Source organism: Maniola jurtina, chromosome 11, assembly GCF_905333055.1.
Source record: "Maniola jurtina chromosome 11, ilManJurt1.1, whole genome shotgun sequence".
NCBI lineage: Eukaryota > Metazoa > Arthropoda > Insecta > Lepidoptera > Nymphalidae > Maniola > Maniola jurtina.
The window spans coordinates 13,193,961-13,204,416 of record NC_060039.1 but is presented as its reverse complement, the minus strand read 5'-3'; the positions used below and the strand labels follow the sequence as shown (position 1 = coordinate 13,204,416).

The 10,456-nt window shown below is 34.5% G+C and overlaps 1 protein-coding gene across 7 annotated transcripts in view; it reads left to right on the top strand.

The window, feature by feature from the left end:
• LOC123869656 (CUGBP Elav-like family member 4) overlaps positions 1 to 10,456 on the top strand; it is an 895,280-nt gene that overhangs the window by 650,419 nt on the left and 234,405 nt on the right. The window lies entirely within an intron of this gene.

Below are 10,456 nucleotides of genomic sequence, written 5' to 3'. Positions count from 1 at the left end.
GCAACGGTTACAGGACCGGACATCGGAAAGGTCGGCGATTCAAACCTCACCCGTTTTACTATTGTCGTACCTACTCCTACCACAAGTTTAATTGGAGGGGAAAGGGGAATATTAGTGATGCCCGTATTTCAAAGGTTACGTTTAAGTTGTTATGAAATAAGATTAGCTCCATTCTACTTCTTCTGTATGCACTTACGCGTAATACATCTGAATATGATTATTTAGAAGTTCACGCATTTTTCGTTAATTTTTCTATAGATAAAGTTCATTTACATTTACGTGGATCAATTCACGGTCATATGAACCTTTGCACGAACTTCAGTGAACTGTAAAACAGTCAGAATTTCGCAAATTTTTAGGGCAGACTTATTAAAATTCGCACAAAGGGACCGGCGTGGTCTTTTGTTTTTAGTCTCTCAATTGTCATGCGATATCATTCATGGTGCAAGTTAATAAATCGCCTCCTTCCTTTCCCGGTAGGATGTGGGGTCCCATACAGTTGTCACCCAGTTGTACCCTTAGTATGAGATTCACACCTCGATAACGTTGAAAGATTTCGAGCATCGAAAAACGAAAAAGTCACTCTAAAATGATCCTAATAATGATTGTTTTGAAATAGTGCATTTAGGAAAGAAGTATTAAAAAAGCGTGAGATCAGTGACGCCTCATTGCATATTATTGTAAAATATACTTATTTGTGTGATATAATATACTTTACATTGCTTTGGATGCTACATAATATAATATTATGTTCTTTTGAATGTATTTTTTGCACATGTAAGGAATTTGACTAAAATCACACACGATGATACCCATTTATTTAGAGTTATACTATGAGTAAGTACTACCTATATTAATTTTGCTAAGTTTCCACTTAGGTCATTGTCTGTAGATACATGGACCAATTCGAATCTTAAAACGAGAGAAATTCGGATTAACAAAATCAGAGTTCCGATTAGAGTAAAATGTATTTTAACTTTATAATATTTCGATACTCGAATCTATCACCGTTTTCGAGATGTATACTCGTACTAACTCTGCATTGCGCCGGATGCGGCTCTTTTATTTCATTGTCCGTGGAGGTGTCACGAGGAACACCCGCATGTGGCGTGTTGATAAATCGATTTGCAGTTATAAATGACCGCCTGTAATGTATAGACCTGATCTGGCAAAAGCTTTTGGAACAATCATATTTTTTGAGTAGAAAAATAATATTTCTGGTCGGCCTTTACATTTACACGCTCAAGTTCAATCTTTCCTTCTTGAAACGGTTCTAGCAAAGGTTCCTTGATGCTCGCAATTTAGGTTTATACAAATCCCGTGGGAAGTCTTTGATTTCCTGGAAAAATTAACTATATCCTTGCAAAAAATACGTTGTGCTTGTAGCTCCATTGTGACGTGATTGAAGTACAAAGTCAAAGTCAAAATCATTTATTCAAAGTAGGTACAATTGTACTCCTTTTGATGATCGAAATTATTAAATTTGTACGATATAGTGGTGATAATTAATTACGTAACTTAAAACTAAAGCTACGAGGGTTCCAAAAACCAAACAAACACACCTTAGGGTTTATACTATGGATATGAGATGTACCCACTATGACAAAATCGTCTCTCATTAACTTTCTCAGTATTATGCAAAACGAGTGACATAACAGTGATAATAGCCAAATAAATAAATAAATATGATAAGTAAATAAAAAATAGGATAGGTATATTTTGTAATTTTTTAAATTTAGTATTTTATATTATCAGAAGTATTTTTTTATTTTATAAATTCAAAACTTTAAAGGAAAATACAAAACTTTTTCTTAGTGAAAAAACCAAACTGTGTTCACTCACATAACATTAGTTACAATCTAACATTACAATATAACATTAAATAAAGATTACATAACCAATAAATAAGCCCTTTATCATGACGAGCCAAATTCGTGGAAAGTTCCACTCCTAATTAATTACATAGCCAATATATCATTTCATCAAATATCACTAATTTGATATCAGTTCATACAATATGGTAGCTCGCGCGAATTTCGTCGAGAGCTTTGCTGCTTCCAATTAATTATATTAACCCTCTACAAAAGATTATCTACTTTGAAGCGTTATGAAAATATAAAGTCCTATACATATACAATACAAGTAAGTATAAATTAAAAATTTATAACACCCCCGACAAGTGAAGGTTACAGTAACTAGAACTTTCAAACGGCTGAACCGATTTTCTTGGATTATAGCTAAGAACACTCTCGATCACCTTTCAAACAAAAAAACTAAATTAAAATCGGTTCATTAGTTTAGGAGCTACGATGCCACAGATAGATACACAGATACACACGTCAAACTTATAACACCCCTTTTTTTGGATCGGGGGTTAAAAATTATACCCCTAAGAGGGTAAAACAGGAGTTTGAAATTTAGGTAGTCCACGCGGATGAAGTTGCGATTATACGGTAGTTTAATTATACTAAGCTTTGACAAAAGATTATCCAGTATGAAACGGTATGAAAATACAAAATCGTTAATGTATTTATTTGGTAAATATTTACGGGCGAAATTCAAAGGCGAAAGTTTTAGCCTTTCAATCCTGAGAGTATTTGCCAAATCAAATAAAGTTTCGAACAACATTAATAACAATAAATTAGATTCTACTATGCTTGATGTTGGAATAATTTTGGAATGACAGTCGAGTTTATTTCGCAATATTGCTTTATTCGTTGAGATTTGCTCAGGAAGAGGAGTTTCGTGCGAATTATGGGCATTATTTAAACTTGGTTATGGATTATACAAAGTTTTTGACTACCTATCACCCGGGATCTCATCTAATGATGGCTGACTCAATGGCTCATTTATAGTGTCCCATAATACCGCTTTTTCCAGATTAAAATGTCTACGTATGTCATTCATATTTTCATCAATATTTTTCCTAGTATACCTACTATTGGTATCCTTGGTTCAGGGATCCAGGTTGGTTGATCCAGGGATCCTTGGTTAAAATGGGGGTTCCACAGGGTTCTATTTTGGGCCCATTTTTGTTCTTGGTGTATGTTAATGATTTACCTCATATGGTTCAGAACATTTCAGATATAGTATTGTTTGCTGATGATACTTCGCTTATTTTTAAAGTAAAAAGACAGCTCACTAACATGGAATAAGTAAACATTGCTCTGTCCCGGGTCTTAAACTGGTTCACAGCGAACAATCTGCTGTTAAACTCCAAAAAAACTAAATGCATTAAATTTACCCTTCCTAATGTCCGGCAGATAGACACTGACATTTTTTTAGGCCATGACAAGTTAAAGTTAGTGGAAGATACAGTGTTTCTTGGCATAGGTATCGACTGTAAGCTTCAATGGGGAAGTCATATCCGTAAACTATCAAAAAAATTGAGTTCTGCTGCTTATGCTATACGAAAAATTAGACAGCTGACTGATGTGTCCACAGCTAAAATTGTTTATTTTAGTTACTTCCATAGTCTAATGGCATATGGTATCTTGTTGTGGGGCCGAGCTGCCGATATTAAAACCATATTCCTATTACAAAAACGAGCAGTTCGCGCCATTTACAACTTAAGTCCACGTGAATCGCTAAGAGAAATATTTAAAGAGAGCAATATATTGACAGTAGCGAGTCAATATATATATGAAAATATTATGTATGTTCGTAAAAATATAGGAAATCTTAGAACTAATTATGAACGGCATAATATTAACACACGATATAAAAATAAATTGGAAACCCAGAGGTTTCGACTAAAAAAAGTAAGCGAGTCGTTTTTGGGCAGCGGTGTTCGCTATTACAATAAAATTCCGTTCGAAGTTCAAAGTTTACCAGAAGGGAGGTTTAAACGGTACATTAAAAAAAACCTGTGCAAGAAAGGTTATTACAATTTAAACGATTATATATCGGATAAGAACGCTTGGACAGCTCCTCTAACACAATGAAGTACCTAATGTTACATCTCATCATTATTGATAATAATATTGTTAATTATGTTATATGTTAATTTTATAGCTATTGACATTGTATTCGTACTGAAATTTATTTACCTAGCTTAAAATTGTACAATTAATTTATATTTTATGTTTTATGATTGAATTATTTTATTTATGACGTTCAAAAAGTGTACATTTGTACCTACTTTGAATAAAACATTTGAATTTGAATTTGAATTTGAATTGATGAAAATTTTAACGAAGTCCTGTCAGTAGTGACATACTTTTTGAGACGAGACTATCCGAAAGTGTTTTTGTTTGTCTTTCTACTAGCTTTCACGGTCCATCCGCTTAACAGATTTTGACCAAAGGTATTCTTTAGGATAGTATAAAGGATAGATGGACATAGAATAATTTTTAGGCCTGAAAATTTACGCAGACAAAGTTGCGGGCATCATCTTATGTAAATGTAAAAGCATCGCATAGTCTGTAAATATTTTAATATAGGTAGATGATTACAATTTCAAATTAATCGATTGTTTAATGCACAAACTGTTTCAAAGTTATTTAAGTTTGTTGATTAAAATATGCAAAGCTTCGACAACATTTTAATACTATTACAAACAAAATACGTACGTTGCTCTCGCTCGATCATTTTCTTACACAAGTTTTTAATTAAAAATGCACAAGGGAATAAATAGTATGAAAAGAAAAAATATTTTGTGGGCTTCATCTGAAAACTAAATCAGATTAGAAATGCTTTGAATACTATTTTTAATGTACTAAAATCTTTTATCATTTTATTATTGTGGCTACTTTGTCGTTCATAATCTCTAAACTAAATGTATTGATATCTCTTTCTTAATGCTCCTTGCAGAAAAAGAAAGCACTAGATTTAGACCCTTAACACTTTTCAATTTAATTTAGTTAAGAGATTGTGAACAACTCAATTGTGATAATATTATTAAAGCTTGTATTGCGCAACCCATGCAATTAAATTATTATCGAAACACAAATACTCGTATGTCAAGCACGAAAAGTTTACAAGTGAGCGCCCAATTTCATCTTAGAACGTACTTATCTCCCAAGTTAGAAAACATTCGACAATAAAATAGGGCGTCGTATAAGCAGCGATAAAACAAAACAACAATACAGAAAGTCCTACAAAAGATCCCAAATCATTTCAAATACAAATAAATCACGAAATGACAGCGGGGAACGATAACGTATCTCTTATACGAAACTTGGTGAAGCTCTCTATCAAGGAACTATTTTGCCATAGGACTGACTCTACTCGTCGAAATTTTCTTCTACCGCTGAAGTTACAGTCGTAAATATTTTAAAGTAACTTCCCGAGGAAAAGTGACACCGAGTGTTGACGGTTCTGAGGAAACTTAGTGGCCAGCGCGACAAAATAACCCCGTCGAAACTGTGTCCGAACTTCAAATATAAAAGTTTGGGATGGGGACTAGGAACACAGTTTAGCTATCATCCAGTTCGAAAGATTAAATCGCGACCGAGTAGATAATCCTGCAACCTGCACTTTGTGGGGTAGAATGCTCTGTCAATCGAGCTGTTTTGTCTATCGTAGTTAATAGCACTATCAAAAGATTATAAGTATAGTTTAAAATGCTAATGGGTTTTGAGTGTGTAAGCAGAGTTTAAAATATTTTAGGCTTTTTTTAAATTTTACGTTTTAACGAATTGGTGATTTTAGTTATCTACGGACTGCAGTTTTTAACAGCTATTAAACTGGCTCAATTTAGTTACTACCTATTCATCAATTTAAAGAAAATGTTTGGCAAGGTATCAAAGTTTAATACCTACCCTATACAAAAAAAAAAAACTAATATTGATAATTACGTCAACCGTGTTTTCCATACTGTACTATGGTAGTTATACTGTGTGTGGAAGGTACTCGTTTGTTTTCCAACAATGCATTTCTCCGTAGTCCCGGGGGACAGGGAACCTTTTGTCATAGTCCTGGATTCAGACGCGTACGCTGAACAAAGTTAATACTTCCACTCGTACGCTCAGTCCTTTTATCTTTGTTCGCTAACACTCGTGTTGTTTTCTGTGTTTTAGTACGTTTTGCTAAAGTTAAGTTTACGTAAGTAGGTGTTGTTTGGCCTACCTAGTACTTACAGCATTGCATTCTACTTTGCTATTTTTACTGTTGCAAACAGACGCATATTTTTTACATTGTCACCATCATCATCATCATCATCAGCCTGTGGAAGCCCATTGTTCGATATAGGCCTTCCCTATAGAGCGCCACCACACCCGGTCCTCAGCCTTCCTCATCCAGCCACTTCCCGCCAGCCTCTTTATATCGTCGGTCCATCGTGCTCTTTCCGGTTGCAACATCAATCATAGTAATCAAAGATAATTTTAAATATTCCTATGTTACAAATGTGATTATATTAAACCGTTTAACACTTTAACCATTTCCCCCAAATGGTTTGGGTCATAAAGATCCCTTATAGCAACACATTTTAGTGGGCAATAACACAATTTTAGGCTTGATAATTTGGGTTAAATCCGATAAGGGTTATGTGGAAAAGCAATGCAAAAGCATCGTAAGTCGATAATCCCGCACTCCACATATTATGCCCCAATATACAGTAAATGTGGTAACATTACACCACTTATACTCATATTATAGCTATTAGCACATTAGACACTCTACTTTTACATCCGCTTTTTTAAATGTTCTGGGTCATAAAGATCCCCAACGTATAGCAAAACATTTTAGTAGGTAATAACACAATTTTAAGCTCGATAATGTGGGTTAAATCCGAAAAGGGTTTTGTGGAAAAGCAATGCAATGGCATCGTAAGTCTGTAATCCCGCACTCCACATATTATGTCCCAATTATAATTTTATTTGCCTGGACCCAAATGGGACTCTTGTTATCCACTCGTAAATAGCTTAGTAAGGGAAGGTCTGTAATTCAATTTAGTTGGGACCTTAGGGCTCTATCAGACTTGATACTTTTAGTATCAACGATTTGCAATTGAAACACTTTTCGATGCAGCTGCTGTTTTTTTTTTTTTTGAACTTTTTGTTACATGAGGAACACGAGCTAATGCTATAATCTGCTAGAACAAAATAATTATCTCACTGCCCTACCGTTACTATACATGTAGGAAAAGCAGATATTTTATGAGATTTTAGTTGCCACCAACGCTGTTAGAATTCAAGCATCGAAACACTTTGACGCTAAACTAAAATGAACTTTCAAAGCATTGTTTTAACACTCAATTTCGAATCACTAAAATGCAAGTCTAAGCCCTTCTTACTCCGAGACGCGACCCGCGCTCAGTAGTGTGCCGTCGATGAGTCAATAATGATGATGACTAATACCTAATACAGTCGCAAAATTAAATGTCGCTGACGTTAAATGTATCAAGTATGTCAAGGCCCTTAATGCTTTTAAGTTGAGACCATTTTATGGGTTTTTGGCATACGCTTGAAAGTTTTATTACAATGGTATTAACGGGGTCCATTTTATCTTGAAGCAAATCCATTTGTTACGGGTTTTCAAATCTTATTTGGGACATGGAGCTTGTTGAGGAAAAATTGTAGGGCTACTTACTAAGATATTTGCAAACGCTGTCTAGCGTCTTTTTACCCGACTGCGGCAAAGTCCAAAGGAAGGGTTATGATTTTAGCAGTCTATGTATGTATGTATGTTTGTATCCAGATTCTGTGTGTCCCATCGTAGCGCCTAAACTACTGAGCCGATTTTGATGAAATTGTCAATCGATTCGTCGTGAAGGTCCGGGTGACATAGGCTACATTTTATTCTAAAAAAATTTGACCTAACGGATGTTACATGAAAAAAAGTGGGGGTCTCTCGGGTGGTTCTCAGTAGTGGGCCGGCAATGGGTCGACCATGATGATGATACGCAGAAACGAGCAGGGATACTCATAGTAGCTGTTCAGGGCTAAAATATGGAGTTAAAGGCTACTATTCATTTGTTGATTCAATTTCAGCGGTTGGAAATGAGTGGGTGGTAATTTTAAGGATCATTTTCAATCCGCATTGGCTTCAGCTGTCATAAACAAAGCTTAACCAATCGCTAAGCTTAGTTATGTTTTGTACAGTTGCATATGCGTTAGAAAATTGATTTTCTCTTGTGGTAAATTAGGGATGTATCAGATCTACCTACTTTTATTGAATGCAAATTTTGTTCAACATCAAAAATTTATAATAATATGAATAGGCAGATAGATCAATATCAATTTTTGTCAATTGTAATAAAGATTGTAATAAATAAAATAAATAATAATGTATTTAACCCTATATATAGGTATAACCCTATATATTATATAATAATATGTAAGTAAAAATAATATTATTATTTTACAAGAAAATAATATAGTAAACGAACCCTAATATATAAATATCTACAATACATAGAGAATATGTATTGATTTAATATGTAGAATATTATTAGTAGACCTATATCAAAGTTAAAAAAGGGATGCTTAAATAAACCATTGTTTTAAAAGTTTACCCCGCTGAAACTTTCATTTCAACAAAAACATAATGCGAAGAGCAGAAAAAACTTTCGCGTGTATTTCTTTTAAAGATTGTTCACGTTCGCAACTCCCATGGCACAAAATTATATTCAACTTTACGGCCGGAGGAAAGTGTGTGTTATTTTACGTTACAACTGAACAGACAGTCGAAATGATACTCGGCAATTCCCAGTCCGCCATTATTATTAACTTTATTTCCCGCGCAAGTAAAAGATGTACAATCGAATCCTCGGGAACCCGTACTCCCGACGCTCTGATACTCTGAATTATTTATAGACCAAACCAACACACGTTCCACTGGACTTATGAATGTACACACTTTAGCACTTATGAGGTGTTAATAAATTATGGTTACCAGCGGTACCTGATTGTATGGTCTGCCAGTATACTGTTTCTTGGTTTTCTCGTCTCTGATTTATATTTGTTAGTCACGAAGATATGTGCACGGTTATTGTTTTTATATGTACCCTCTGGTGTTAATGTATTTTCATCTCATGTTTAATTAAATGGTTTTTGTTGTGTATTAAATATTAGTGGTAGATGCAATTGACAACTCCAAAATTGTTGATTTGATCAGAAAAAAATCTATTTATTTCTCCATTTAATTAATTAAAATGGACTGCTACGTTTTTAATTAGTAATTACAAATTTTTACGTGTTCTACACTTTTTAAATACCGTGTTTTATTTTTTAATATATATTTAATAGAGCAATATGGCAGCTGTAACACTTCATTGACATACTTGATTATGGCTTTTTAACCCCCGACCCAAAAAGAGGGGTGTTATAAGTTTGACGTGTGTATCTGTGTATCTGTGTATCTGTGTATCTGTGTATCTGTGTATCTGTGTATCTGTGTATCTGTCTGTGGCCTCGTAGCGCCTAAACGAATGAACCGATTTTAATTTAGTTTTTTTTGTTTGAAAGGTGGCTTGATCGAGAGTGTTCTTAGCTATAATCCAAGAAAATCGGTTCAGCCGTTTGGAAGTTATCAGCTCTTTTCTGGTTTTCTTATTACTTTTATCCCAGGACCACCAGAGGTTACGTATTTTCTGACACAGGAAATATGTACGATTGAGTAGTGTTAGTAAGTACTAAGAAAGCATGCCTAGCCTACGTGCTAGCTTGCTTAGACGGCCAATTTTCAGGTATCTGATAATCAAGGTACATAAAACCATTACTTACCTCACGTAAATTCTCCAAACTGATTTTTACGTATATTTTAGGCAACATCCTTAAAAATATGTCGCCAATACTCCCAGACACTTCCCGCGTCGGCCGTATTGCTTTGCAGACGCTTTAAAGCTCCCAACATAAGAAATTACTTAACTGCACGTAAATTCTGATGCTCCATTTTTATATATGTCCACCAGACAACTATTTTAAAACCTTTTACAAGAAGACAGACCGATCCAGAGGGCCAATCATCCCCTAAATTCAATTTTAATGCCTCTGGTTTGAGCACGAGGGCATCATTATCTACGCGCATGAGACTGAGTAAGACATATATTAGGATATATATTGACTTCTCTCTCACTCTCTTATAGTTTACTTATGTCAATTAATTATTAATATTAAAAAAAATCAGCTAAAAATTAAAAAAATGGAGAATTTACGTGAGGTAAGTAATGTTTTTATGTACCTAGATTACCTGATACCTGAAAATTGGCCGTCTAAGCTAGCAGGTCCGTAGGCATGCGTTCTTTGTACATACTAACACTACTCAATCGTCCACATTTCGTTCGTCAGAAAATACGTGACGGCTGGTGGCCCTGGGATCTTTCACTATTGTAACAGAGGTTCATAATATTATGTCAATTGGCAAATGTCAAGCCGTCAAGATGGACGTTGCCTAGATACATAATTATTTATTTGAAAATAATGTTTTGGAAAACTCCGATACTTTGGATCGTAGGCGCGGAGTTTCTAATTTATAAAATATTATAATCACAGTTAAAGCGAGAAAACATCAA